The sequence below is a fragment of the Somniosus microcephalus genome, chromosome 4 (genome assembly GCF_052327205.1).
Source record: "Somniosus microcephalus isolate GS21.2 chromosome 4, FLI_Smic_1.0, whole genome shotgun sequence".
Lineage (NCBI taxonomy): Eukaryota > Metazoa > Chordata > Chondrichthyes > Squaliformes > Somniosidae > Somniosus > Somniosus microcephalus.
This window is the reverse complement of record NC_140990.1, coordinates 79,824,856-79,830,855: the sequence shown is the minus strand read 5'-3', so window position 1 is coordinate 79,830,855 and position 6,000 is coordinate 79,824,856. Positions and strand designations below refer to the sequence as shown.

The 6,000-nt window shown below is 50.3% G+C and overlaps 1 pseudogene; it reads right to left on the bottom strand.

The window, feature by feature from the left end:
• Positions 1-558: 558 nt before the first annotated feature.
• The window catches only part of LOC147119326 (uncharacterized), a 153,154-nt pseudogene continuing 147,712 nt past the window's right edge, over positions 559-6,000 (bottom strand).

Sequence of the window (6,000 nt, the reverse complement as noted above, 5' to 3'; positions counted from 1 at the left end):
ACCAATCTCCTCCTGTCTGATATAAACCGACCCCACAGTCACTGACACCAATCTCCTCCTGTCTGATATAAACCAACCCCACAGTCACTGACACCAATCTCCTCCCATCTGATATAAACCAACCCCACAGGCCCAGAAAGATTAAACTCAGCCCGTTACTTGGATTGGACTTGTCTCCATTCCCGTGCCGAGGGGATTGCTGTACCAGACGGGAGGGGCAACATTTGGGGACTCTCGATTCTCCACCAATTCCCATTCCCCTTCTTTCTGGTGGATAATGGAGGTGTCACTGTGTGTAATGTGCAAGTCAGTAAGAATTGCCAGCAAGGATTAATCAGCACTTTCCAGTTGGAGATGTAAATCAGTGGAAACTTTCAGACACTGAATTGTAAAGGTTGTACCAAAGATTAATTTAGGATTGACGTAAAATTCATAATTTTTTTGTAAACTAATTTCTGATCAAAGTCCCTGAATTAAGAGGAAAAGATCACAGACAGCGGTTCTCAAAGGGACACTGCAGCCCTGCGAACACAATCAGCTACATATCCAGAATATTAAACTCCAGCCCAGTTATAGGGATATTAACATCAGCAGATACAAACCCCAACTGTCAGAATGAGCATGGTTCAGTCCTGGATGTGTTTAACAGCAGAATCCAACCCATGCAGTCACATGTGAAGTCGCTGGTGTGTCAGTAGGTTGGATGACTGATTGAATCTCTTCCCACACATGGAGCATGTGAACACCCTCTCCCCAGTGTGAACTCGCTGGTGTGTCAGCAGGGTGGATGAACAAGTGAATCCCTTCCCACACATGGAGCAGGTGAGCGGCCTCTACCCGGTGTGAATTCGTTGGTGTGTCAGCAGGTTGGATGACTGATTGAATCTCTTCCCACACATGGAGCAGGTGAACACCCTCTCCCCAGTGTGAACTCGCTGGTGTGTCAGCAGGGTGGATGAACAAGTGAATCCCTTCCCACACACAGAGCAGGTGAACGGCCTCTCCCCAGTGTGAAGTCTTTGGTGTGTCAGCAGGTTGGATGATTTAATGAATCTCTTCCCACACATGGAGCAGGTGAACGGCCTCTCCCCAGTGTGAGTGCGTTGGTGTACAATGAGATTGGATGACTGCCTGAATCTCTTCCCACAGTGAGAGCAACTGAATGGTTTATCGTCAGTGTGAACTCACTGGTGTTGAATCAGTTCCTCAGAGCTTTTAAAGCAGTTTGCACAGTTGGAGCATTCAAAAGGTCTCTCGTCAGTGTGAACTCGCTGGTGTCTCAGAAGGTGGGATGAATTAGTGAATCCCTTCCCACACACGGAGCAAGTGAACAGCCTCTGCCCGGTGTGCCGGTAGCGATGAGTTTTCAGCTCAGACGGGTAAGTGAATCCCTTCCCACAGTCCCCACATTTCCACGGTTTCTCCATGGTGCGGGTGTCCTTGTGTCTCTCCAGGTTGGACGATCAGTTGAAGCCTCGTCCACACACAGAACACGTGTACGGTTTCTCCCCACTGTGAACGGTGCGATGTTTTTTCAGGCTGTGTAACTGGTTAAAACAATTCTCAGTCCACATTCAAAGGCCGATATTATTGACGTCCAAATGTATCGAGAGCCTCGGTCAGATCTTGATGTGATGTTTGGCTTGAGTTTCCCATCTGCAAATCCTCCCCTCCTAATATCCTGTAAAAGGAGTTTACAAAAGTCATGACTGAGAGTACATGATAGAAATTCAGAACAGACAATTCTAGGTACTGACTCTGGCTGGGTTCAGTTCTACACTCACTGGTTCCCCTCCCTCTCCTCCCCTGAATGTGCTGACTCTGGCTGGGTTCAGTTCTACACTCACTGGTTCCTCTCCCTCTCCTCCCCTGAAGGTGCTGACTCTGGCTGGGTTCAGTTCTACACTCACTGGTTCCTCTCCCTCTCCTCCCCTGAAGGTGCTGACTCTGGCTGGGTTCAGTTCTACATTCACTGGTTCCTCTCCCTCTCCTCTCCTGAAGGTGCTGACTCTGGCTGGGTTCAGTTCTACACTCACTGGTTCCCCTCTCTCTCCTCCCCTGAAGGTGCTGACTCTGGTTGGGTTCAGTTCTACACTCACTGGTTCCCCTCCCTCTCCTCCCCTGAAGGTGCTGACTCTGGCTGGGTTCAGTTCTACACTCACTGGTTCCCCTCCCTCTCCTCTCCTGAAGGTGCTGACTCTGGCTGGGTTCAGTTCTACATTCACTGGTTCCCCTCCCTCTCCTCCCCTGAAGGTGCTGACTCTGGCTGGGTTCAGTTCTACACTCACTGGTTCCTCTCCCTCTCCTCCCCTGAAGGTGCTGACTCTGGCTGGGTTCAGTTCTACATTCACTGGTTCCCCTCCCTCTCCTCCCCTGAAGGTGCTGACTCTGGCTGGGTTCAGTTCTACACTCACTGTTTCCCCTCTCTCTCCCGCCCCTGAAGGTGCTGACTCTGGCTGGGTTCAGTTCTACACTCACTGGTTCCCCTCTCTCTCCTCTCCTGAAGGTGCTGACTCTGGCTGGGTTCAGTTCTACATTCACTGGTTCCCGTCCCTCTCCTCCCCTGAAGGTGCTGACTCTGGCTGGGTTCAGTTCTACACTCACTGGTTCCACTCCCTCTCCTCCCCTGAAGATGCTGACTCTGGCTGGGTTCAGTTCTACACTCACTGGTTCCCCTCCCTCTCCTCCCCTGAAGGTGCTGAATCTGAATGGGTTCAGTTCTACACTCACTGGTTCCACTCTCTCTCCCGCCCCTGAAGGGGCTGACTCTGGCTGGGTTCAGTTCTACACTCACTGGTACCCCTCCCTCTCCTCCCCTGAAGATGCTGACTCTGGCTGGGTTCAGTTCTACACTCACTGGTTCCCCTCCCTCTCCTCCCCTGAAGGTGCTGAATCTGAATGGGTTCAGTTCTACACTCACTGGTTCCACTCTCTCTCCCGCCCCTGAAGGGGCTGACTCTGGCTGGGTTCAGTTCTACACTCACTGGTTCCTCTCCCTCTCCTCCCCTGAAGGTGCTGACTCTGGCTGGGTTCAGTTCTACACTCACTGGTTCCCCTCCCTCTCCTCCCCTGAAGGAGCTGACTCTGACTGGGTTCAGTTCTACACTCACCGGTTCCCCTCCCTCTCCTCCCCTGAAGATGCTGACACTTGCTGGGTTCAGTTCTACACTCACTGGTTCCCCTCTCTCCTCCACTGAAGGTCCTGACTCTATTTGGGTTCAGTTCTACACTCACTGGTTCCCCTCTCTCTCCTCCCCTGAAGGTGCTGACGCTGGCTGGGTTCAGTACTACACTCACTGGTTCCCCTCCCTCTCCTCCCCTGAAGGTGCTGAATCTGAATGGGTTCAGTTCTGCACTCACTGGTTCCCCACCTTAAGAACTGCTTCGGGCAACTTGTTAAACACACACACAGCAGAAGCACATTAATCTGATGGGAGATCACTGACACTGGTAGTGGGGAAAATGCTAGAGTCCATTATAAAAGATGTAACAGCAGAGCACTTGGAAAATAGTGACAGGATCGGACAAAGTCAACATGGATTTACAAAAGGTAAATGGTGCTTGACTAATCGACTGGAATTTTTTCAGGATGTAACTGGTAGAATAGATAAGGGAGAACCAGTGGATGTGGTGTATTTGGACGTTCAGAAGGCTTTCAATAAGGTCCCACATAAGAGATTAGCGTGCAAATTTAAAGCACTTGGGATTGGGGGTAAGGTACTGACTTGGATAGAGAACTGGTTGGCAGACAGGAAGCAAACAGTTGGAATAAACGGGTCTTTTTCCGAGTGGTAGGCAGTGACTAGTGGGGTACCGCAGAGATCGGTGCTAGGACCCCAGCTATTCACAATATATATTAATGATCTAGACGAGGGAACTAGATGTAATATGTCCAAGTTTGCAGACAACACAAAGCTGGGTGGGCGTGTGTGCTGGTAGGAGGAAGCAGATAAACTCCAGTATGATTTGGACAGGTTGGGTGATTGGGCAGATGCATGGCAGATGCAGTATAATGTGGATAAAAGCGAGGTTATCCACTTTGGTGGCAAAAACAGGAAGGCAACTTATTATCTGAACGGCAATAGATTGGGAGAAGGGGAAGTGCAACGAGACCTGGGTGTCCTTGTGCACCAGTCGCTGAAGGTAAGCATGCAGGTGCAGCAGGCAGTTAAGAAGGCAAATGGTATGTTGGCCTTCATAGCGAGAGGATGTCTTGCTGCAGTTGTACAGGGTCTTGGTGAGACCACAACTTGAGTATTGTGTGCAGTTTTGGTCGCCTTATCTGAGGAAGGATGTTCTTGCCATGGAAGGAGTGCAGCAAAGATTCACCAGACTGATACCTGGGATGGCAGGAATGACATATGAGGAGAGATTGGGTCGATTGGGCTTATATTCGCTGGAGTTCAGAAGAATGAGAGGGGATCTCATTGAAACTTATAAAATTCTAACAGGACTAGACAGACTAGATGCAGGAAGGATGTTCCCGATGGTCGGGGAGTCCAGAACCAGGGGTCAAAGTCTAAGAATAAGGGGTAAGCCATTTAGGATTGAGATGAGGAGGAATTCCTTCACCCAGAGAGTGGTGAACCTGTGGAATTCTCTGCCACGGAAGGCAGTAGAGGCCAATTCATTAAATATATTCAAGAAGGAGTTGGATGTATTTCTTAAAGCTAAAGGGGTCAAGGGATGTGGGGAAAAAGCAGGAACAGGGTACTGAATTTGGATGATCAGCCATGATCTCATTAAATGACGGAGCAGGCTCGATGGGCCGAATGGCCTACTCCTGCTCCTATCTTCTATGTTTCTATGTGCATGAACAGAGCGACCTGGGGGTATGTGTGCACAAATCGTTGAAGGTGGCAGGGCAGGTTGAGAAAGTGGTTAAAAAAGCATACGGGATCCTGGGCTTTATAAATAGAGGCATAGAGTCCAAAAGCAAGGAAGTTATGATGAACCTTTATAAAACACTGGTTCGGCCTCAACTGGAGTATTGTGTCCAATTCTGGGCACCGCACTTTATGAAGGATGTGAAGGCCTTAGAGTGGGTGCAGAAAAGATTTACAAGAATGGTTCCAGGGATAAGGGATGAGGGACTTCAGTTACGTGGATAGACTGGAGAAGCTGGGGTGGTTCTCCTTAAGAGCAGAGAAGGTTGAGAGGAGATTTGATAGAGGTGTTCAAAATCATGAGGGTTCTGGACAGAGTAGATAGAGAGAAACTGTTCCCATTGACAGAGGGGTCGAGAACCAGAGGACACAGATTTAAGGTGATTGGCAGGAGAACCAAAGGCGACATGAGGGAAAAACTTTTTTATGCAGCGAGTGGTTAGGATCTGGAATGCACTGCCTGAAAGGGTGGTGGAGGCAGATTCAATCACGACTTTCAAAAGGGAATTGGGTAAGTACCTGAAGTAAAGAAATTTGCAGAGTTACGGGGAAAGGGCGGGGAGTGGGACTAGCTGAAGTGGTCTTGCAGAGAGCCGGCACGGGCTCGATGGGCTGAATGGCCTCCTTCTGTGCTGTAACCATTCTATGATTCTATAAAATATTAGAAAGTTTGTTCCAAAGAAGCACAGGGTTTATTGATGAATTTTAAAAGTCTGTATTAAAACCTGGGCCAGTGTGTTGTGAGACAAAGAGCCTTGTGTCCAATAAGGGGAATAAAGGCCCACAGCCTCCCCTGGCCCCGGGCCCTGAACAAGGGACTGGAGAAACTCGCTGCCCTGCGGATCAGGCAATCAGCCGGCGCTAGTCCCGCCCCTCGGGCTCCCTGATTGGTTGGAGGACCCGCCGCCGGCTCGCTCCTCCAGCACCGCCCCGCTCGCTCCCAATTGGTCAGAAGCTCCTGTCAATAAGGCCGTGGGCCCGGGTCACGTGTCCCCGAGGGGATCACGTGACCGTCCAACTGACTGCGCTCGGTCCGGAGCCTCGCGGACTCTCAGGTTTTTCTATTTCGCTTGATTCTCTCCCGATCCACCCCTCCCCCCACCCCGCGCGATTC